At 42.1% G+C, this 24,992-nt stretch overlaps 1 long non-coding RNA gene across 1 annotated transcript in view; it reads right to left on the minus strand.

Moving 5' to 3' along the window:
• LOC142046736 (uncharacterized) overlaps nucleotides 1-23,740 on the minus strand; it is a 471,037-nt gene extending 447,297 nt beyond the window's left edge. The window contains exons 1-2 of the long non-coding RNA XR_012655721.1: nucleotides 23,687-23,740; nucleotides 23,054-23,167 (exon numbers count right to left, since the gene is read on the minus strand). This is a non-coding gene — a long non-coding RNA (uncharacterized LOC142046736). The remainder of the gene's footprint in view (nucleotides 1-23,053; nucleotides 23,168-23,686) is intronic.
• Between the last annotated feature and the right edge of the window lie 1,252 nt (nucleotides 23,741-24,992).

Below are 24,992 nucleotides of genomic sequence, written 5' to 3' on the forward strand. Positions count from 1 at the left end.
GAAGACACATCTGCTGAGTTCTCTCAGCTGCCTATTTCTCATAATCTTTATTATCTTTCTTGCTTTTTGTTTCTTGGTGCTCTCGTAAGTATTTCTATATACGTTCTTATACTGTTGCAGTCATCACTTAGTACCTGAAGCCACGCTGCAGATGTGCACTAAGCATCTGATATTGCACTCGCTCATCGTTTTTACTTCTCTCATCCTCTCCAAGGGGAGCATAGCATGTCCTGTGGAATGTCTTATTTTGGTAGAGTTTTAGGGGTTTTTGTTTTAAAATACAGTAGATTCCTACATTATTAGCAGTCCTCAGTCCTTCAGTCAAATAGTTGTTTATCCAGCAGTTGTTAATCAGTGGAAGGCAGGCTTGCAAGACTACAGCCAGGAAGTAGTCGGGATTGCTTTTCCCTGGCTGCACACACCAGCTCAGGCACAGCAAGCAAGTAGGAAGGAGGACAAGCAGCTCATGCCAGGGTTGTCTGTGGGAGTAAGGTCGCTAGGGATCGCCATGCGGATTAATACAGTACCATATTTTCCTTCTTCTCTATTTGTTGGGCTCCAGCATGTCCGCATCCAGCTCTGCTTACCGCGCACATGACGCAGTCTCCTGGTCAAGAATGCAGATGAAGGTTACATGCAGCTCAGCATCCAACTGGACTTCTCGGCTTTCTCTCTGCTAGTATCCTGCCACAGCCTCACCCTCCACCTTACCTTCGCTCTTACATCGGAGGGCAGTTGAGGAGGCAAGGAGGCAAGTTTGATGAGTGCAAGTTAATTGGCCGATGATGTCTAGAAGTAGTTCACGAGCATGAGCATTGCCAACCTCAGGCATGTCAAAGAAGCAGGGCTAGACACCTCAGGCTGGTTATATGTTCTATAATGAATTTCACCAATCCAGTAAACAATGTTTTACTCTTAGGACCTACAACAGTTTTATTGTGAGTCAGTCCAATCTCCTTGGGCATTCAGTCTATCTTGCTCCCAAGAAAGTTGGACTTGGTGGTATTTGGTTGCTATATACAAAAATCAAAAAAATTAAGGTTGCTTTCGTCCTAAAGGGATCAGTCATTACCCCAGGTAATCTAACATGTACCTTCAATTTCTCACCAAAGACAACGCTTGAGCCATTCTGTATAAAATAAAGATTTATTAAACTAAGAAAGGAAGAAATACAGCAGATTATATATAAAAGGTTAAAAGCAAGCAAAACGTACACAAAAGAGTTGAGCATTTTTAGAGTGGTTTTAAAAAAGGTACAGTTATAGTAATCTTAGCTCTGAATCTCATTTTAGGGCTAAACCATAGAGCTGGAGTGCGGGGATCTACTGCTTTCTATTTCATAGACTCTGAGCCAGTGAGAAGTCTTAAACAAGCAAAAAACAAATTCAAACAAAAAAAGTAAAAAAATTTTGTGAGCTATTTTTACTTCCTTTTCCAGCAATTCAAGACTCAGGAAGAGGCCTTTTGCATAGAGCTTCTTCAAGGTTGAAAGGAAATTAACAAATCCTTTGGTATAGCCAATGTGCTACGGTGCGGTCATTTAGTTTGATAGGCCTTGATGCTTAGAAAGAATTTCTCCTTTACTGGGTTCACAGTTTCAAGCAAATGTTTTACAGGTTAAAGCAGGAACTTAAATATTACCTTATATGCATGTGATAAAGAAAAATAAGTGAGATTTTGCATGCGCATTTAAAGCATTTCATAAGAGTGTTCAGTCAAAGACATCTTGGAGAAAATTATTAATAATGGTATATATGGGAGGAATGCATAAACTGCAAACTGGTGAGATAATTCATAACTGGGAGTGAGGTGTTTACAAGAAATAATTGTCCCAAAGAATGCATGATTGACTAAAGGATAAAAGAGGTAATTTTATTTATTGCGCAAAAGCAGTAGCAAATTAGAATGTCATTGGTGAAAAATGCAGGGACGCCTATGAAGTTTAATGGATTTAGTGAAAGATCTTCTTAGCTTTCTTTAGTACGGACTGCATATTCTAGGTTTTGAATTACCAGATTCTTGAGGCAAGAATCTTCCAACTTTCATTTTCGCATGCTTCTACTCTTATCTTTGATGTTCATCTACAAGCAGCTTGCATGAGAAAATAAAAATCCTTTATATTCCACTATGTCTTATCCTATTTGAAGTTCTCAATCACGTGAGCACAATTTACCGATATAATGATATCTAACACTGAGAATAACCTCCAGTAGACAGGTTATATCGGCTCGATATACTTCACCTGGACAACCTTAGCACTGCAATACCTCCGCCCGCTATTTCTCTTGCAATATCATTTGCGCTTGCTTTTGTAGCACCTTATGCTTGGAAGTTTTTTCCAAAAATTTGTTCTAAGGGCGCTCCTATCACTTACCATCATTCAATCCTCCTAAAAACTAACTTCTGCAATATCATTCAACAAAACAATAAACATGAGTAGCTATTTACATGGATATATTATGAGACCAACTAAATGTGCACTTAACAAGAGTACGATCTACATTGCACGATTATTTCGAATTTAGTCTTGTAAACCGATATTACGAAAACAGATTAGTAAAATCGTTAGCGCTGTCCACAGTGGGGATCACGAAAAATGCGAGTCTGTTGCGTCCATGGAATCCAAGAGCTACTCAATCTCGATTTCGTGGAGCGGTGCAGCTGTGAGTAACAGCTGTGTCACCTTTCAGTATCCGCATAGTTTCCCACTTCCGGGTTGGAGAGCACCAGTGGCTCTGATGGGCAGAAATACCATTGCCACTTCGAGTGTCGCTTTAGCCGGTACAGCTCACCCCCCCTTTGTAAGGTAGCAAGACAACGCCTTTTGTGCCACTTTTTCCGGAGTGGCATGTGAGCAGACCGCCTAAGTACACAATTCATGCGACTGAGATTCACAAACGGTATTCCGACCTTGTCAATCACCTCGCGTACTACTCGTGCATGACTATACGTGTAACAATGGAAACTGCAAGGCAGGAGAGTTGAGGAGGCGCTTTGCACTGATGCCGAGCGAACGAGAACCACCGACCGAGATGGAGCAGTAACCCCTTCCTAATCTGCCATAACCGGCTGCCCCAGCGTTTTAGAGCTACTGCTAATACACGGTCAATCTTCTTACCCAACTAAAGCACTGAATTTCCAAGGCAAACAAGCACAGACTGTGGGACCGCATTTTTTAACGGTGTGCGGGACGCTTCGCACTGGCTGGCGAAACTTTCGCATGCTAAGAGCATTTTCTTAGAAACTTTTGTGACAATGACTTTCCCCTAGTGCCTGTGAAATCGCCATAATACAAAACATGAAGAGCAGCCCTCACTGGAGTAGCGAGTTGGAAATGAAGACACACTGCTTGAGTTCTCTCAGCTGCCTATTTCATCATCCTTTATTAACTCCTTTCTCTGCTTTTGTTTTGGTGCTTGGGTAAGTATTCTATATAGTTCTTATACTGCAGTCATCACTCTAGTACCTGAGCACGCTGCAGTTGTGCACTAAGCAATCTGATTATGCACTCGTCATGTATTTATTCTCTCATCCTCTCCCAAGGGGAGAAGCATGTCCTGTGGAATGTCTTATTTTGGTAGAGTTTTAGGGGTTTTTTGTTTTTAAATACAGTAGATTCTACATATTAGCAAGTCCTCAGTCTTCAGCAAATAGTTGTTATCCAGCAGTTGCTAATCAGTGGAAGGCAGGCTTGCAAGACTACAGCCAGGAAGGTAGCTCCGGGATGTGCTTTCCCTGGCTGCAAACCAGCTCAGGCAAAGCAGCAGTAGGAAGGAGGACAGCAGCCTCAATGCCAGGGTTGTCTGTGGGGAGTGAAGGTGCTAGGGATCCCATGGGATTATACAGTACCTCTCCTTTCTCTATTTGTTGGGGCTCAGCATGTCCCATCGCTTGCTTCCCCGCATGCAGTCTCCTGGCAAGATGCAATGAGGGTTACCATGCAGCTCAGCATCCAAACTGGAGTCTCCTTTTCTGCTAGTATCCTGCCCACAGCCTCCCCTCCCTTACCTTCCTCTACATAGGCAAGTTTGATGAGCTGCAGTTAATTTTCATGCTGTCTAGAGTAGTTCACGAGCATGAGTGCCAACCTCAGGGCATGTCAAGAAGCAGGGCAGACACCTCAGGCTGGTTATATGTTCTATAATGAGATTTCACCAATCCAGTAACAAATGTTTACTCTTAAAGCACTACAACAGTTTTATTGTGGAGTCAGTCAGTCTCCTTGGGCATTCCAGTCTATCTTGCCTCCCAAGAAAGTTGGACTTGGTGGTAGTTGGTTGCTATATACCAAAAATCACAAAAAATTAAGGTTGCTTTCAGTCCTAAGGGATCAGTCATTTACCCCAGGTAATCTAACATGTACCTTCAATTTCTCACCAAAGACAACGCTTGGAGCCAATTCTGTAATAAACTAAAGATTTATTAACTAAGAAAAAGAAATCAGAGAATTATTAAAAGGTTAAAGCAAGCAAACGTACACAAAAGAGTTACATTTTGTGGTTTTAAAAGGTGACAGTTATAGTAATCTTAGCTCTGAATCTCTTTTAGGGCTAACCTAGGCTGAGTGCGGGGATCTCTGCTTCTCTTTCATAGCTCTGGCCCAGTGAGAGTCTAAACAGCAAAAAAACAAACAAAAAAAAAAAGTAAAAAAAATTTTGTGAGCTGATTTTATTTCCTTTTTCCAGAATTCAAGCTGGCAGGAAGAGCCCTTTTGCATAGAGCTTCTTCAAGGGTTTGAAAGGGCAATTAACAAATCCTTTGTATTGCAATGTGCTACGGTGGTTCATTTAGTTTTGATAGGCCTCCTTGATGCTTAGAAGACAATTTCTCCTGACTGGGTTCACAGTTTCAAAGCAAATGTTTTTTACAGTTATAAAGCAGGAACTTAAATATTACCTTATAGCATGTGATAAAGAAAAAATAAGTGAGATTATTGCATGCAGCAATTTACAAGCATTTCATAAAGTCTAAACATTGTTACAAGTTCAATATCCATCTCAACCATATTAACACACAGGTGAAACGGACTAGTTTCCATAAATGAATTTTGTCAGTGTGCAACTGATGCCTAAAGCCTGGGCAAGCCCTGGCACGTGGTCTGCCAGCATGACACAGCCCCAGAAAGAAGCGCTGAGCAGCAGTAGCAGCCAAGTTTGCAGGGCTGCAGCCTAGTAAGGCATGTCCTAGTGTCTCCTCTGCCTGCAGTTGAGGCCCTTCCCCCAAGAAGATGGGTAGCAGGTATCATAGGCTGGGGGAGACTCTGCATCCCCAAATCTACGCTCCACCCTCAGGTCCCCTCCTGCAGTTCCCGGCCCTCTGCTGGGACTGGGCCTGGCTGGCCTGCTGCAGGGACTCAGGGCGGCTGGTGCTTGGACTGGGACTGGCAGCATTGCAGCGGTGCCACCCAACGCACGGGCTGATAGCACTGCTGCCCAGCACTCTGGGGCTGGCCGCCTGGTTCACCTGCGCGGGGGGTGCTGCAGCTGTACCACTAGGTGCTGGGCTGGGGGCTGCAGTGGAGGTGCTTTGGGCTCCTGACAGGGAAGGGAGACAAATGGAGAGAGGGAGAGTCGGGGCCTTGGGCACAAGGGGAGGGGCCAGGGGCTCGCCTCCCCCAACGGTCTTCCATGCCCAAAACATTGTTAATAAGCAGTATGCCATTGCCAGTATCAGAATCCTATTAACACTGATGTTAATGGGAGAGGCTTGGTTCCCAGAAGAATGTAGCCATCAACCAGAAGAATCTACTGTGTATGTATTTTGCTGTGTATTTGTATTTTAAAAAGGTGAGGTCAAAGAAAGCACCTGGAAGATAGTGAGGTTTGGGATGGTTCTTTGTTTCTGGGGGAGTTCATTCCAGTCTTGGATCAGCTCCCAAGGAAGTTCTATTTCCTGCACAGATGAGCTTTATCCTTATAGTAGAGAGTTCTATTGTGCTAGAGGAGAATAGTTGTTGAACTGTCATCATGCTGGAGCATTAGACAGTCTTTTAGATATTCTGGGCCCAGGCCATGGAGTACCCTGAAGGTAAGGACCAAGGCCTTGAATTTGATTCAAATTTCTGTGGGAAGCCAGTATAGGGAGTGGCGAATAAGTTGAACGTGCTCACTGTCGCCTGTGTTGCTCAGGAAGTGCACTTCAGCATTCTGTCCTAGTTGGGGTTTCTGAAGTGCTGAAAACTTCATGTCCAGCTATATTGCACTGCTGTCATCCAGCCAAGAAGTGAGAAAGGCGTGACTAACTGAGGCCAGGGCATCCTGTGTCAGCATGAAACAGTCTCCTAAATAACTGGAGAAAGCATTTATCGTTGGTACCATGTGAAATCAAATGTCAGTGGGAGGTTAAAAGTACTCCTAAACTACGGACTAAATTAACCATTTATGGGTATGCACCTTCAATCAAAGGAGGTTTCATTGGGGTTGCAAACTCTTTAAATGTTTTCCTTTGCCCACCAGCATCACTTCTGTCTGTAGATAACTTTAGGCCCTGATTCTTGGGTTTGTCCAAGCTGCAGTCTGCCCAGGATTTGCCTTGCATCACCTTGGCAATGCATCGATTCTGGGGTGGGTAAGGGGTCATTTTACTAGAGGACGGTGAGGCTCAAGCCACATCTTGTATGCCAGAGAGTTGGGAGGGTGGACAAGGAAGGGCCATAGCAGATCTAAGAATTAGACCTCAAATTTTAACTTATACAGTTAACAATGAGGGATGTAGATGCACAAATCCAAATTGTTCAGCATAGCATTCTGTAAGGCATCTCTGAAGTTGAATAGCAAATCATCAGCCTCACATGAACAATATCTGGGGAAGGAGGAGGGGGAGAGATTCCATCACATTCTAGCTGATGGCTCTACAAATGCTTTTCACCCTAATTTTCAAAGACAAATATTTTGATTATATAGTAAAATTCTTTTAAGTGGGGGTGCCCTGATTATCCTAATCCTAATTAATCAGATTTCCCTATTGAGAGAAGATGCCTTTTTTAAAATCAGAAATGATTCTCAAATTCCCATACTTCATTCACATCAAATCTGATAGCTCACTAAAGACTGAAAGGTCTCCCACTGACAAAAGGCTTAAAGTGTTTGTTCCCCGAAAGGAGATGAAATAGAATTTATGGAGAGAAATCCACCTGCACAGAGTATCTGAAAAGTCTTAAAGTGAGCTGATTTTAAATGATGCTTGGAAAGGGTCATTGAAGTAATTTGGTTAATTGAACCTGTATTAGAAAAGATCTTTAGAGGAAAGACCATTTGTTTTCAATAGTCACCAAGTCCCTATGTCAACACCACCTATCATATGGCGGCATCCCTATTTAGGCAGCAGTCCTTACCGTTAATGATCTGGAGGATGGCGTGGACTGCACTCTCAGCACGTCTGCAGATGACACTAAACTGGGAGGAGTGGTAGATATGCTGGAGGGTAGGGATAGGATACAGAGCGAACCTAGATAATTATAGGATTGGGGCCCAAAAGAACTGATGAGATTGAACAAGGAGAAGTGCAGAGTCCTGACTTAGGATGGAAGAATCCTATGCACTGCTACAGACTAGGGACCGAATGGCTAGGAATTAGTTCTGCAGAAAGGATCTAGGGATTACAGTGGACGAGAAGCTGGATATGAGTCGACTGGTTGCCCTTGTTGCCAAGAAGACTAACGGAGATTTTGGACTGCATAATTAGGGGCATTGCCAGCAGATCAGGATGTGATCTTCCCTCTATTTGCATTGTGAGCCTCATCTGGCGTACTGTGTCCAGTTTTGGGCCCCACACACAAGAAGGATGTGGAAATTGGAAAGAGTCCAGCGGAGGTCAAACAAAATGATTAGGGGGCTGGAGCACATGGACTTATGAGAGAGGCTGAGGGAACTGGGATTGTTGTTCTGCAGAAGAGAAGAATGAGGGGAGGATTTAATAGCTGCTTTCAACTACCTGAAAGGGGTTCTAAAGAGATGGATCTAGACTGTTCTCAGTGGTACCAGATGTCAGAACAAGGAGTAATGGTCTCAAGTTGCAGTGGGGCAGGTTTAGGTTGGATATCAGGAAAATTTTTCACTAGAAAGGTGGTGAAGCACTGGAATGGTTACCTAGCAGGACCGGTGCAACCATTTAGGGCCAACTAGGCGGCTGCCTAGGGCGCCTAGTGTGAGGGTCCTAAAAGTCCCCTCAGGCAAGGAGGTGGAGTAGAGGTGAGCTGGTGGGGGGGCGTGTGGGGAGGGCTGCCTGCAGTAATGGGAGGGGGGCGCACAGGGGAACAGCTCCCGCCCCAGCTTACCTCCACTTTGCCTCCTCCGCTGCGTACGCAGCCCAGCTCTAAGTCTCCTCCAATCAGCGCCGCAAACTGGGCAGGCAGGAGAATTAGAGCGCACTTGCGTGCTCAGTGGAGGAGGCGGAGCCGAGGTGAGCTACCCAGGTGGGTAGCTGCCGTGGCGGGAGGGTGAGGGGGGGTCTCCCCAGGCAGGTTAGCTGCAGTTGACGGGCGGGGGGAGAGAGGGGGAGTCTCCCCATGCAGGGTTAGCTGCCTGGGGGGACGGGGGGCGAGAGGGGTTAGCTGTCGCAGTGGGGGGGGGGTAGCTGTGTGAGGGGCTCCCCGGGTGGGGGCCTGAGTTAGCTGCATGGAGGCGGGGTTAGCGGGTTGGGGGTGCATTGGTGGAAGTTTCGCCTAGGGTGCGAAACTTCCTGCACCGGCCTGTACCTAGGAAGGTGGTGGATATTCTCCTTCTTAGAGGTTTTTAAGGTCAGGCTTGACACAATCCCTGGCTGGGATGATTTAGTTGGTTAGGGAATGGTCCTGCTTGAGCAGGGGTTGGACTAGATGACCTCCTGAGGTCCCTTCCAACCCTGATTTCTATGATTCTATGACTGGAGTATCAGTAGGCTATATTTCTTTCCTTGTAAAAGGTCATGTATAGCACTGCACAATTGTCTGCATTTTTTTCCATTTTTCCCCCATTCTCTCAGGCACTCAGAAGTAGATACTGACAGGCTAACAGGAAGATGCAGGTGAATGGGTCATTAGGCAGCTTATTCTTGCTTTTCTTTTTCCAGTCTGAGCACTGGCGGCTGCTGAAAGTAATGAACTGATGTCCTAATCTGGTTAGGTTGCATCTTCTATTCCTATATTTAACATGGAACATTCTCCCTGTGAAGGAGGTAATGACGTAATTTTTATTTGTTCTTTGAGTTATTGAACATGCCAACTCTGACAACTCTCCTGTTTTTGTGATCTGATATCTGTTAGGGTTTCCTCCTCACCCACCTTTTAATTAAGAAGAACATAATGTGTCCTCCTTTTTGTTGAACTTGCCATTGATTTGATTTGCATCACATCTCAGGTGCATGAAAGACATGCCAATTTACACAGAACAAAATAAATATCATGAAATTAGATGATTAACAAATTCAAAACTCATTTCATACTAGTTCCAAAGTAAAGCCAAGATTTTCAAAAATAAGACCCTAATGTTAGGCTCCTAAATCCCTATTTAGGCACCTAATTAAGTGATTTTCCACTTCTGACATGGTTCCCGTCCACTTTAGTAGAAAAAAATAAGCTCCTATTTTTTAAAAGCTTGGTCTTGGGAAACAAATAGAAAGGCCCTGAGAGACAATATTTATAAATTAGGATCCACGTACAAAGAGGACAACAAAGTTTTGGCACAAGAAAAGGTACAAACAGAAAAGAACAATACCTATTTTGTGCTAAATATTGTTTTGGAACATGCTGTCTTTTTTTAAAAGGGAGAAGTACGACAGTATTTGAAGATGGCGTAGGGAAGAGTTTGAAGCTTCTGAAATAAAACATTCACAAGAGCAGCCTGGGACTATTACTGTGGAAAATTAAAGTCTTGTTTTCATTGTCTGACAAAGCAAACGGTACATGGAATATATCACCAGGCCTGTTGGCTGAAGTGCTGACGTCGTTTTTGGTAGTTTAAAATAACAGCAGACAGGTATGTTCAAATCACATCCTTTTTTGAACATGTGCAAAAAATCAGTCCAAGCCTGTTTAACATAAACAGACAGATTAATAAAAAGATCACTACGTAATAACTGACACATACTTTCCAAACTGGTGTTCACATTTTCTCTTTTTCATCAGTCATGTCCATAGGTGCAAACACTATAAACAGCTTATGATTGTGTGCATTTTTATGAACCATTTTAATAATAGTTAAATTATGCTGCTGTTGTGTCTCTTCGGTTTAAGTGCTATATTATGATTTGCTCTGACAGCTGAATGATGTATTTAATCCTTTTAACAAAAAAAGGCAATAAATCCTTTATAGAATCAAATGTTAGAGCCCAGTGGAAATTTTCGCGCTGTGGGGCATGAGATTTATTTATTTGGTGTATTTATTTATCAATTTTAAAAGAAACACATCCAGCATAGTTATGTTTGGGTCGCTGAATACACTAGATGTGAATAGCCTGAAATCCAGAATTCAGCTGTTAAATATAACATAGATTTTCACACACCTCCTATTGATCCCCTCAAGCAAAAAGCCAAACAGATAGTTTCACCATGTGACTTGGATTTGAGGCCCGGTCTGGGCTCAGGCTTGGAACTCTCCTAAAGAGCTTAAAACTCCCCTCCACAAAACCTGTGAAAGGAGAGTTAGGTCAGGAAAATGGTGTCACACGTAGCCATTACAGTCACCTCTGCCACTGCTGTGGCCACAATATGAATATTCATCTCTGCATGTTACATGGCATGTCTGACCAGTATGGGGAAAAGTCAGGTACCAGATCTCAACACAACGTGTTCCCTTTTCAGGACAGCATAACAGTTGAGGGTATAAGTGTGTGCCTGCTAGCCAGGGCAGACAACTGTGCTGCAGGGCCTGGAGAAGCATGGAAAGGCCACAATCTATGAGAACCTGCAGCTCTAAGGCTTGAGAATTGACATTTCTGGCCATTCCACTGCACTGCCAGCCTCCCATCCAGCAGGGAATGATGCAGTAATGTGGAAATAGAACAGAAGTCATTAATCAATATGCAGACACCCTTCTTTACAAAACAGAGAGCATATTCATCAGGGAGTGCCCTCACGTCCCTCGGAAGAGCGTCTGATACTCAACAGTAACCCTCAGCCAGGAGCAGTTAGTCCTTTGACTAAAGGATGGTTTCTGTGGCAAAGAGGAATGAAGGAGTGAAGTAAAGTTGGAAAATATCATGAAATCCAATCCTTTCAAAGAGAAAAAATATGGTTACCAATCTTTCCATAACGTTGTTCTTCAAGATGTGTTGCACATGTCCATTCTACTGTAGGTGTTTGTGTGCTCCAGTGCACAGTTGTCAGAATGTTTTTCCTTTAGTGGTACCTGTCAGGGCAGCATGAGCACCCTTAGCTGCCTCATGCATCATGCGGAGACATAAAGGGCCGAGCCACACCTGACGTTACACCCCATATTCTTTATGGAAACATGATTATGATATGGATATGGCATAACTGAGATACATTTTATGCAAGATGGGTCTTATAAGGTATCATTGGAAAGGTTATAATTTACTGGCTGTGATTATCCAATTTGTATGCATGTGTCATTTCTATATCTAAAGTTAGGAATATTGGCTATATAACAATTACAATTGGGTGTGAACTTGGGAAACCCAGACAACAGGCCATCAGCCTTGATGGACCATTAGGAAGAAACAATAAGATGTTGAAGATACTAATCTCTCTCCTTCATGAGAAGCATCCTGGTATGTTGCTTTGACACTACAAAGTCAGGTGGTCATGTCACTTGGTATTAAACACCATCTTGGACGCTGCTGGTACTTTTCACTGGAAAGAAAGGCTTTCCGCCTTATTCCTTAAATTGTATTTAAGGCTGGGGAGTAAGGCAAACAGGACTCTTCTCCATTATCTTCCTGCCCAAGAAGAAAGACTGCTGAAAGTACCTGAAGAGACAAAGGAACTGGGCAGTGCGAAAGGCAAGGGCTGAGTCCATTCTAAGACAGGAGTCTAGAAGTAGGCTCTACCACAATTGCCTCATTAGGAGATGACAAAGAGGATGCCAACAGTACCGGGGGCTGGTCCAGTTCCTGCTCCTCTTGTGGTTGCTCATGAGAGGTATCCTGAATCTATTCAGTGTCAGGCTCAGTACTGCTGCTAGTGTGTTTGCTGCATCAATGCTCCTGATGACCAATAAATGTAGCTACCTGAGGAGGTTGTGGGGACACTCTTGATTGAGGGAGAAACTCCCCCCCAGGTTTCAAAACTGCCACTGGCATGTCCCCAGTCCCCAACTGTAAATAGCCAAGGGTCCCTTATAAAAACCACTTGCTGGTACTAAGGTTGAGACCAGGGCAGGAAGATGACATACTCCTGATGATGGGACCAGCTGGGCTGAAGCACATAGTATCCCATATCAGAGTCTGATGAAGAGGAAAGCTCTTCTTGTGACCATGGTGATGCTGTACGCATAGGTACCAGTGAAGAAGGTTCAGTCTCCAAAGAAAGGGGAGCTGGGGAAATCACCTATGGTTTTCCTGTAGATAGTACTGCCTTAATCAGTACCCTGATGGCTGAATCTGATAGAACTGCCCAGTGTGGAGATGAGGGGCACTGATGGAGGTACCTTGGTCGCCCATGCCAGGCGAGTCTCTTGAACTGCTGATGACTGCGGCATCCAGAGGTTTAACAACTCTCTCACAGCCTCAAATGCTTCAGGAGAAGACGGTGCCAGGAAGATACTCTGCAGCACTGGCATGTGAGGAGATGCTGATGAAGGTGCTTCAGAAGCCAGTCTTAACAGGGCTGTTCTGGGCTTTGGAGTCAATGAACTCCCCTGTTTAGAGGTGTGTTCTGGGGGAGAACTTCCTCTTTGAATGCCCTCCTAAGTCTTTAGGAGAGCTTGACCTCTTCACATCTTTCATACCCAGTACAAAGCCTAATTTTCAAAGCCTATTCCTCAGCACTGGCAATGCTGAACTGCCTCTTGGTACTAGTAGCATCAGAGGTGCACTACTGACTGACGCTGACGTGCCCGGACTGATGGAGACATCTCAGATGGAAGATGTAGTGCCAATTCCAGCAACAGATACTTTAATCCGGCGGATATCTTTTTTAGAATGGGTCTTAAAACCCTTATAAATGCCACATTTATCACTCATATGAGCCTCCCCCAAACACTGAAGGCAGCTCGAGTGTGGGTCACTACCAGGCTTTGCCTTATCACAAGAGTGGTAGGGCTTGAAACCCAGAGAGCATGGCACATCTCTGGTACTGGGTCTGGTACCCAGACTGGGTGCAGGAACCATACAAAACAATTGTTTTTAATTAACTAACTGCTGAATGACCCTAACTATACAATGGGTACTATTTAGAAGTTTTGACTAAAGATTTGCAGAAGCAAGGAAACGGCTCCAACGACTGCCATGGGCAGCAGGGGTGCTGGAACAATTTGTATAGTGGGGGTGCTGAGAGCCATTGAACCAAACTGTAAACCTTGTATATGATGGAAACCACTTCAAGCTAGGAGTTGTGGCAGCATCCCCTGCACCCCTGGTTCCAGCTCCTGTGGGCTGTAGGAAGGAATTGGAGGGTGCATAGGTGGCTTGGCTCTTCATGCCTGTGTGTGGTGGACAAGGGAACAGATGGCATTTGTGCTGCCCCAATGGGTATGGTTAAAGGAAAAACTCTCCGACAACTGTGCACTGGAGTGTGCAAACACCTGGAATGATGGATTGGGCATGTTCAATAACTCAAAGAACAAATAAAAATTACATCATTACTTCCTTCACAGTTTCTTCTAAATAATTGGTTTTAATAAAGTCATCTAACCAAATCTACTATAAGAGAAGACCACTTAAATATATCTGTGACGGTGCCATCCATAAGGCTTTATGGAAATATGCTTATGTATGTAACTAGAATGTGTTTTATGCTACATATGCCATGTAACATATCTCTGTAAAGATCATGATCTACTGAATCTATTAATCCTATTTATATGCATGTAACAGTTTTGTATTCAAAGTTATGAATATTGGCTGCATACTTGTTTGATTCTAAGTAGGCTGTAATGAAGCAGTTGGTCAGCTTCCTGAGAAAAGAATATTCTCAGTAAGTGCCCCATCAAGAAACACTTAATCCAACAATGAACTTGGAGACACCAATCCACATCTGGACTTTCCCAGGAACACGGCCTGGCTGGTAAAGAACTCAGTCATGCATGGACATGTGACTTGCTCAGGTGATTCCAATACTCCATTTGAAGCTGGACTTTGCAAAGGAGGGAGGAGGGGGTCTCCACCCACAAGAGAAAGTCTATTTAAGCCCAGGAGAGACCCCTCCATTTTGTCTTCAGCTGGCTAAAGAAAGAGCCTCTCCACCCTCAAAGATATCTGAAAGAAACTGGAACAAAGGACAGTGACTGCAAGGGGTGTGAGTGATTGCTGGACCCAGACTGAAAGGAGATTAGTCTGTAAAAGGAAGCAGTCTGGAACTGGTGAGGATCGTATCTGTATTCAGTTTCTCACTGTATTAGACATAGACTAGCACATTTTATTTTATTTTGCTTGGTAATTCACTTTGTTCTGTCTGTTACTACTTGGAACCACTTAAATCCTACTTTCTGTATTTAATAAACACTTTTTACTTATTAATTAACCCAGAGTATGTGTTAATACCTGGGGTGGGGGCAAACAGCTGTGCATATCTCTCTATCAGTGTTATCGAAGCATTAGAGGACAGACAATTTATGAGTTTACCCTGTATAAGCTTCATATAAGGTAAAACGGATTTATTTGGGTTTAGACCCCATTGGAGGTTGGGCATCTGAGTGTTAAATACAAGATCACTTCTGTAAGCTGCTTTCAGTTAAGCCTACAGCTGTTAGGGGATTGGTTCAGACGTGGGTCTGGGTTTGCAGCAGGGTAGTGAGTCTGGCTCAAACCAGGCAGGGCACTGAATTCCTAAACTGACAGGGCAGGAAAGCAGGGGCAGAAGTAGTCTTGGCACATCAGGCGGCAGCTCCCAAGGGGGGCGTCTGTGATCAAACCCATCACAATATCTATTGATACATTTTCCATTTAAAAAAACCTCTAAAATATCCCAAATACACTGGAATGTGGCAAAGTCGTATTAAATGTACTACTATTAAAGGGGATAATCTTGCACCAGTGGGATAAGTACAATAGAAAATCTAGCTAAATGTTATATGTCTGTTCATAGATCAGGTTGCTCATATATCAGATTAACATCTAACACGTCACCTAACCTATCCCACACATTGCATCAGTCTTATATTTTCCACACAAAAAAGTGTGAAACTGAAAAGTTATTCAACGATTTTTACTCAATGAATAAATATAGTCACCAAATCATGCCTCTTGTTATGTGCCTGTGCAGGGGAACAAGGAGCCTTTTCACACCTATATGGGGTGAGTCATTTTACAGTTGCAACACAGTGGGAAAAACAGCTTCCCCAGGGGCACTACCTCTCATCCCATGCAGATGGGTAAGCATAGATTCCAACCCCCTGAGCCGCTAACACACTTACCAGTACAGTTTTTCTGGCACAGAGGAGAAGTAAGCTATACCAAGAAAACAGCTTACTTCCTCCTGGGCCAAGGGGGAACCAGGGACTAAACCATGACTCTGAGTCACAATTCAGTCTGTGATCTGCTTTTGGGGCAGTGTAACTATGTAGTGCCCCTTTATTCAGGGCTCGTAGTAACTCTATCTAATCTGGTATCTGTACAATTTATGTGAAGTGTAGCTGAGATACAGAAAATATACAGGCTAGAAAAAGTATGAGTTGAGGCATAGTTCTTTGGATATATCTCAGGATATGGATTAGGAGTTCTGGATTGTGTTCTTGTTTCTGCCACAGAATTTCCTAACTTCCATCCAACATGGAAATAACAACAATTACCTGAAATAATACTGACAATTAATTAACATTTGTAAAATGCTTTGAGGTCCTTGAATGAAAGGTGCTATAGATATGCAAAGTAGGAGGAGTATTACTGAATACATATCTCCTCTGAACTATGGAGGAAAGATTAAGTGAAGGATACCCTTTTATCGGGGGTGGGGCGGTGAACTTTCATATCAACAAATAATAGATACATTTTAACTTAATAAGACAACTCAGTTTAGAACTCTCCACAGAACTTCCTTGTGGTGCATTTCTGCCAAAAATCATCAGCATTTCTCAGGAACTTGTGCAAACAATAGCATAACATTTCCCCTTGCAACATCTTTTCATAATATGTTGAACATGGAGCTAGTGAATTGGCTCTGGGCATACAGGTACCATAAAAATAGATACAGACTAACACAGCTACCTCCTGATACTTGGTACCATAAACGTTTCTAAAAATACTTGATTACTATACTTATGGGGCCCTTAGTTACGATGGAGGGGAAAAATTGTACAAAAGCTTCAGACAATTTCATTAGCTGCCAAATATCATTTACTAATGGGAACTGAACATTTTTAAAATGTCAGGTTTTTTTTGCAGCTGTTCGTTATTTTTCTGGCCTGTGCCAACTGCCCTGTGAGTAACGAGGAATCCATATGAAAGAAGAGGGGGTCTTATCAGCTTTCATCTTTAAGTGTTAGCATCTATACAGCAGCAACAGCAGCTAAAAAATTGTAAAATTATACTGCCCTTTTCTAGGATGAAAAAAGAGTGAAAGTCTCTCTTTAGTATGTAGATTATGCCTGTGAGAGAGTGATTAAACATTGGAACAAACTACAAAGGGAAGAGGTAGATTTTCCATCTCTCAAGGACATGGGATCCAGACTGAATGCCCTTCTGAAAGATGTTTTAGTCAAACACAAGTTATTGGGCTCAATACAGGAGTAACTAGGTGAAATACGGAGGTCAAACTAGATGATCTAATGATCCCTTCTGGCCTTAAAAATCTATGAATCTTCTTAGCTCCTAATCTTTCCCCTCTCCCCCATCCCAAGGGCAGAAAAAAGGCTCTGAATCTAATTAGTGATGGGATTATTGAATTTCAGTGATAAGATTACATGAAAGAGGATAGCAACCTTCTGATTCAGGGCTCAAATTCCCATTTACTTTCACGGAGTTTTGTGAAATGAAAGAGTAAGAAGTGTAGTACAGGGCCTTAAACTGTATGACGGGTACTATATAGGAAACTATTTTGGTGCCATGTTTTGGGTATCCAGCCTGACACCTTGAGCTGAACACCTGCAGCTCCCATTTAACCATTTCTGAAAATCAGGCTCTGAGTGTCTTGGATTGGGCAATCAGAAAAAGGAGACACCCAAAATCAGGCCGCTTGAAAATACTGGTATTAATTTATTTAATTTGAGACTGTAGTACCAGCACTGAAAATTGTGGACCAATTTTGCTCTCATTTCCACTGATGGAACTCCCTGAGCTTTGATGGGATTGCAATAGTGCAACTGTGAACTGAATTTGACCTAGTACTTTATTCTTTCATTATTATTACAATACTTCTGAAGGTATTCTTTTAAGTCACATAGACTGAGACTAATAGGATTTTCTTGAGTCATTTGTCTTTTCATTGCCATAATTTATTTTACTGCCAAATATTATTTCATCATCATACTAATGTTAAGTAATCTTTTCCTAGTGTTTATGAATTTCTAAAAAAGTTATGTAATATAAAGGACATTGTCTGCCCTGATGAGATCAAAAGCCAGACAGAAAATTAAGAGCATGTTCTATAGAAAGATAGAATATTAATAAAAATCTTAGCTTTCAGAGAAATTCAAAGTTATTTATTATTGTTCAATAATTCACCATTACAACAGTCTTCTGATATAGATATAATACTTCTTTCTAGATGGGAAGTCTGAAGCATAGAGGATAAGTGACTTTCCATGATCCATATAGTTAGTCAGCAGCAGAGATGCCCCATGGTTGTAGCAGTATTTGGATGGGCCAGAAAGCACAGAGTATAGTAGGCCTCCGCTGCCTAATTTTGAAATTCTCCTCTTCCCGTGCCATGTTTCTTTTACCACCAACCCAAAATCTCATCCCCACCAGTTTCTGCTGATTCTAACTTTCTCCTCTCCTCTCCACACAAAGTTGCTTGTGGTACTTCCCCCATTTTCTCTGAAATTTACAGAAACTACCAGAGGCCTTTATCTGTTTTCTAGCACCAGCAAAGAGATCCTTGCAATGAGATAGATCTGGACGCTATGCTGCACCTTGCTGGTCTTCTACTCTCTCCACTGAACTTCTACGCTTCTCCCCTTCCAAAGATCAATCAGAGGTAGGAAGAGAGGCCGTCCTGGAAATCTAATAATTTCCTCTGAAGCATCAGGAGCTCTTGCAGTACTCTCTGGACCTGTGAACCACCCTTCAGCACCTCTGAAGGAGTATTTACACCATAAATTGACAGCTGAACCCAGAAATCCTGCCTGCAGTCACTTATTCTAAAGGCAATACTGAACTGCTTGCCTAGTTATAAGTAGAACTATTTCATGTGCCAATTTATACCAACTGTAATAGCAAAGATCTTTGAAACAAGAGAAGGCTCTTTGGTCAATTATATCCATTCTTTGTTTTCTTCACTTTAATGTATTTATTCTTCATAGCTACTTATCCTCTATTCCTGTTCAGAACTTACTTGATATTTCTTTTTACTTCAGTAGTTCTGTTTTGGTAAACTCTTCCAGATGCATATTGTCTTTCATGAAGAGGTTTTGTCTGCCTCCTGTTTTTATTCCTTTTCAGTGTATTATGGATACATGGTATGCATCCAGTAAAGCAGCAGCTGTATGGCCAAATAGATAGATAGTTGTATAAGAGCTCATGTTCCATTGAATTCCATGGGCCTACATTAATACTGTTTGATGCACACTGTCAGGGTTCCCTCCCCACTCTGAACTCTGGGGTACAGATGTGGGGACCCACATGAAAGACCCCCTAAGCTTATATTCTACCAGCTTAGGTTAAAAACTTCCCCAAGGCACAAATTCCTTTCCTTGTCCTTGGATGGTATTGCTGCCACCACAAAGTGATTTAAATAAACATTCATGGAGGGGCCACTTGGAGCCCTATCTCCACAAAAATATCCCCCCAAGTCCCTTCACCCCCTTTCCTGGGGAGGTTTGAGAATAATATACCAACCAATAGGTTAACAAAGTGAGTACAGACCAGACTCTTGGGTTTTTAGGACACTAAAAACCAACCAGGTTCTTAAAAGAAGAACTTTATTATAAAGAAAAAAGTAAAAGAAGCACCTCTGTAAAAGCAGGATGGAAGGTAATTTTACAGGGTAATAAAAAGATTTAAAACACAGAGGATTCCCCTCTAGGCTCAACTTCAAAGTTACAAAACAGGAATAAACCTCCCTCTTAGCATAAGGAAAATTCACAAGCTAAAACGAAAGATAATCTAATGCATTTCCTTGCTATTACTTACAATTTCTGTAATTTTAGATGTATCATTTCAGTAGGAGCTGAGTTACCTGCTTGGTATCTCTCTTTGTCCCAAGAGGGAACAAAGACAAAGAGCACAAACAAAACCTTCCCCCCGCCCAGACTTGAAAGTATCTTCTTTCCCCATTGGTCCTTCTGGTCAGCTGCCAACTAGGTTAATTGAACTGATTAACCCCTTACAGGTAAGTGATTCTGTACCTCTGGCCAGGAGGGATTTGATGTTACTGCATACATAAAGTTGTTACCCTTCCCTTTATATTTATGACACACACATACTGTGCAAACAAATTAACACCTATTAAAAAAGGAACAAGTGATGGGTAAAGAAACAGAATGTAAAATGTCATACTTTTAAAATAGGTAAATTTGTGTGTCCAAACTCTGAGGAAAAATGTATGTAGCTATTCATTAATTATTCAAATACTTATACAATCATATATCTCTGAAGTTTCATGTATGAAGTATTCAAATGTCTTGCAGTCATATAATGTATTAACATGTTGTTGGTATGTGGGCCACTATTACCTGGCTGAGGTAAATAAAGCATTGGTATAGAGCAGGCAGTGGTTAAGGATGAGATTACTCACATTGATATAAACTGATAATGGGCTAGCTGGTCCATTAACAAAGGACTCTTACAAATATAGTTTTCCCCACAGTTTATTCCTGAGCCTGTGCAGATTTTAACAAAAAAAGATGTTTACACAAACATAAAATCAAACAGAACTGCATAACTCAAACTACAACACTTCTCTCTAGCAACTGAGTTGGGTACTCAGCTAGATCAGAGGTCTTTGCTTGCTCATAATCAGGTAGGCCCCCTCCAGCATTGTCACAACTCCCTGCTATAATATAAAACAACAAGCAAACGAGCAACTCAAGTCAAAAATGGAAAGTTGGACAGATGTAAAAATATCTTGACCAGCAAAAGTATTAATCATATTCCCCCTATCAGATTATATTTAACATACAGTTTCATTGACATGTATTACACTGAACAGTGTTACATTACTAATATTCCACTTTCTCACTGAAGCCGTGTTCTGTACTTTGTCCACAAAGTGGCTTCACTGGTTCAAATCCACTGGCAGAAGCAGTTCTACCTTGAAATTAAAGGTGAGCTGTAATTTGTAAAAACCATGATTTTTGTCCCTTCCTTTGTATTTTTAATCCTCATGAGTGTCTCTAAGTTTTTATCAGAGACAGCATTTTGCAGCTATGAGTAGGTGTCTTTCCTTGCCCAGGCTCCCCAAATTGCCATTAGGATAACCATGATGATCACTGTGTAGAAGAGTGTGTGGAGTGTAGCTAGTTCATCTCTACACCACTGTTTGGAGCCACAGGAATTCTGCCAATTCTCCCCAGTGTTTGCTGGAGCTTTCTGCCTGTGAGCACGGAGAGAATGTATTCTGCCAAAACAAAAAGACTAGGATTAAAAATAGCTCTTCTTTGTTAAGAGTACTATTGTGTGATAGTGAAGTCCAGGAGACAAATTAAACCACTAAACAGAATTGGTAAACAGCTCCTCAAACTGTACAGAGTTAGTAGGGAAATCTCCATAATTGGAAATATAGAACATTTGCCAGCCATTTGGCACATCTGTAACAGTGACAGGCAGAAGAGGCTGAGTAAATGTTAGTCGACATACCGTACTCTTGGCAAAAATTATTATTCATTTCTTTGTTGATTCAAATCAACTTAGTGACACATTTTTCTTTCTTTTGTTTTTCAATGTTCATTATATTGACAGCTCTGGAAACCAAAATCCTCTTTTATCCACAGGAACAGGTACATCTTTGCCACGTAAGCTTCCCCATGCTGCCCTGGCAATGTATTTCCAACTCTATTCTACTGTAGAGGGGACACTCCTGAAAAAATACTTCAATCTCCAGGCCAATGTAATCCTTGGCCAGAGATACCAGTCAGTGGCAACTGCGCTGTGAGCATATCCACTGTGAGCATAACTATACTGAGAATTATAATATTTTGCACTTTTATGCCGCTTCCTGCATCTGGTTTCAAAACACTTTGCAGACATTAAATGTTGCAACACTTTTGTGAGGTACTATTATCCCCATTTTATAGAGAAGGAACCTGAAGCACAGGGAAATTAAGGCTAAATTTTTCATAGATGACTTATGATTACTGATGCCTCAGTTTTAGGTGGCCTCTACAGACACCATATGCCTGATTTTGAGAAATGCTGAGTTTCCACAACTCCATCTGAATACAATGCAATGGAAATGACCAGCCACCAGTATTTTAACTATCATCGTGCCTAAAACTGCTCTGAGAAGGACTAGATGATATGATGGTAAAACTCTAGTCTACACTAGTGTTCCCAAGATTACTAGCACTGGTGCGAGAGCACCAGGTAGTGCTTAATTTGTGCCAGGGTTGCCACAGCTCTAGGCTTGGCAGTTCATAGCCCCGGCACCTCTGGGCTTGCCGCATCAATTATAAAAGTAAAAAAAATTGCTTGAGCCACAGCACCTCTTTTATTACAAATTAAGCACTGGCACCAGAAGTAGTATGACAGTGGGAGATTTAATGAAAAAGCCAATGCAGACACGGGCTTCAGGTAAAGACCTCTTAAGCACAAAGATATATGACTGTCATACACTCAGAAAGAGTTCCTAGAGCTAATGATTAAAGACAGAAGGTTAATAGGAAATGTAGTCAGCTGAAGGAATTTCACCACTGAAGCAAGAGCTCTGCATACATTATTTTCCAATAGATGAAAAATGATCCTATTATCCTGAAATTAACTATTTAATGTGTGCTCTGTAGGGCATGGACTGTCTTCCATCTTGCACAGCAACAAATACCAATAATTAATAATAATACCTACCAGTAGCATTTTTAAGACCAGAAGAGAAGTGCTATCCTTATCAAGCAGTTTGTCCTCCCCCCTCCCTGCTACCTGTGTGACTGGCGGAATGTAACATGTGTAACTTACCTCCTGGAAACATTCATGATATCCCAGTGATTGAGCTTTCAAGAAGACAAGCTTCCAATCCCTCTGAGGTGGGGGAATGAGTTTGTGGTGTAGGTGGGTAAAGATGTCCTTTCTATCCCTTTGCTCCCTCCCACATGAGGGAAAGATCTGCACTGGGCACACAAAAAGACAGCTTGGCACTCAATAACGTGGTAGTCATCCAGGAAATGTTCTGGAGCTGCTCAAGAGGAATATAATGAGCAATCTCAGTCGTGCTTTCTCCTCCTTCTAGCTGCTGGGATCTTTCCTTATAAACAGAAGCAGCTAAGATGTTGCCAAACTTGCAGAAGCAGCCCGCCCCATAGAGTTATGTGCAGGGGAGGGTGCTGGAAATGGAAAATACAGAAGGATGAAGTGTAGCTCAGAGCTGTTTCAGTCCAACCAAACACAGCATGTGAAAACCTAAATAGATCTCTAATACCGTGCAGACTATCTTTTAAAATAAACGGGAAGTCCTTGTGGCACCTTAGAGACTAACAAATTTATTTGGGCATAAGCTTTCGTGGGATGAAACCCACTTCATTGGATGCATGCAGTGGAAAATACAGTAGGAAGATATATATACACACAGAGAACATGAAAAAATCGGTGTTGCCATACTACCTTTAATTAGACTAATCAATTAAGGTGGGCTATTATCAGCAGAGAAAAAAACTTTTGTAGTGATAATCAAGATGGCCCATTTCAAACAGTTGACAAGAAGGTATGAGTAACAGTAGGGGAAAAATTAGCATGGGGAAATAGTTTTTACTTTGTGTGGTGACCCATCCTTTCCCAGTCTTTATTCAAGCCTAATTTAATGGTGTCCAATTTGCAAATTAATTTCCAGTTCTGCAGTTTCTTGCTGGAATCTGTTTTTGAAGTTTTTTTGTTGGAGAATTGCAACTTTTAAGTCTGTAATTGAGTGACCGAGGTTGAAGTGTTTTCCGATTGGTTTTTGAATGTTATAATTCTTAACATCTGATATGTGTCCATTTATTCTTTTGTGTAGAGACTATCCGGTTTGGCCAATGTACATGGCAGAGGGGCATTGCTGGCACATGATGGCATATATCACATTGGTAGATGTGTAGTTGAACTAGCCTCTTATGGTGTGGCTGATGTGATTAGGTCCTATGATTGTGTCCCTTGAATAGATATGTGGACAGAATTGGCAATGGGCTTATTTGCTTCAGGTTGGGGGCTGTCTGTAAGCAACCAGGGGTATTCTATCTGCTACCCAAGATCCATAAACTTGGAAATCCTGGATGCTCCATCATCTCAGGCATTGGCAACCTGAAGCAAATACTCACCAGCAGCCACACACCACACAACAAAAACACTAACCCAGGAACCTATTCTTGCAACAAAGCCTGATGCCAACTCTGTCCACATATCTATCATGCTTTGGGAGGGAGGACTGTGCTATGTATGTGTTTCACTGAGACATTTACAAATTCATTCTCATACTTTGAAACCTTCTTTTCATTTAAATTTGTCACTGGCTTGAGAAAGCACTACATTGTGTAACATGCCGACTCTAAATGCTCCATTTTCTTTGTTCTACTCAGTGGTTCACAGCACTGGGGAATGTGATGAGGAAAGACAGGGGAATAGGTAGCTGGGAAAAAGATGAAGGGTAGGTTGTAGCAGCAAGAAGAGAGGGTGAAGGGAGGTTGGATGGAGAGCACAGAGTAGTTGACAGAGGATAGGATAAGGAAGGACAGAAAATAGGACAGATGGTAGCAGGTGAGAGTAGACAGTGGCAGAAATTTGGATTGAGAACACAAAGTGAAAGACAAAGGGCAGCATGAGGAAGTGCAGAAGGCAGCAGGAGGAAAAATGGGAAGCAATGTTAATAATAAAAAGGGTTGGAAGGAGCTGAGAGCAGTGAGTAACTGCAGAAACAGCAAAGAGTGAAAGAAGAAAAAGTAGTAGTCTATAAGCTCATAATGTGGATTTTTCACCCTGTGTTTGTGCCTTAGGTCTACCAACTTTATTCTTCAATCCACTTTCCACTTTCAATACCTTTAATATCCAATTTTAAAATGCAAAAAACCAAAGTATTAGGCAATTAAATCTTTGGGTGTAATTTTTTAACATTTTTGAACTATTAAAACAATTATCAGTATTGTCTCATTGTTTGTTTGTGCTCCCTCATCGGTCTGCATCCACCTGTTGTCACTAGTCTAATACTTAGCTTGCAAACTTTTTGAGGCAGTGACTATCTTTTTGTTCTGTATTTGTTCAGCACAGAGTGCAATGGAATCCTGATCGGTGACTGGGGCTCCTAGATTTTTCCACAATTCAAATAATAATAATTATTTAAAATAAAATATGTAAGGTTTGAAATGATAGGGAAGAACATAATAAATAACTATGCAGTAAAAAACAGTTACTAACCTTCTCGTAACCATTGTTGTTCGAGATGTGTTCCTCATGTCCTTTCCAATTAGGTGTACATGTGCCACGTTCATGACAGCTGGAAGATTTTTCCCCAACAGTATCTGTGACGTCAGCCTGGGCGCCCCCTGGGGTCGCGCCTTCATGGCATTTGATATAAGGTAGTGCCAACCCACTACTCCCTCAGTTCCTTCTTGCCAGCTACTCCGACA

The sequence above is a fragment of the Chelonoidis abingdonii genome, chromosome 1 (genome assembly GCF_003597395.2).
Source record: "Chelonoidis abingdonii isolate Lonesome George chromosome 1, CheloAbing_2.0, whole genome shotgun sequence".
Classification (NCBI taxonomy): Eukaryota; Metazoa; Chordata; order Testudines; family Testudinidae; genus Chelonoidis; species Chelonoidis abingdonii.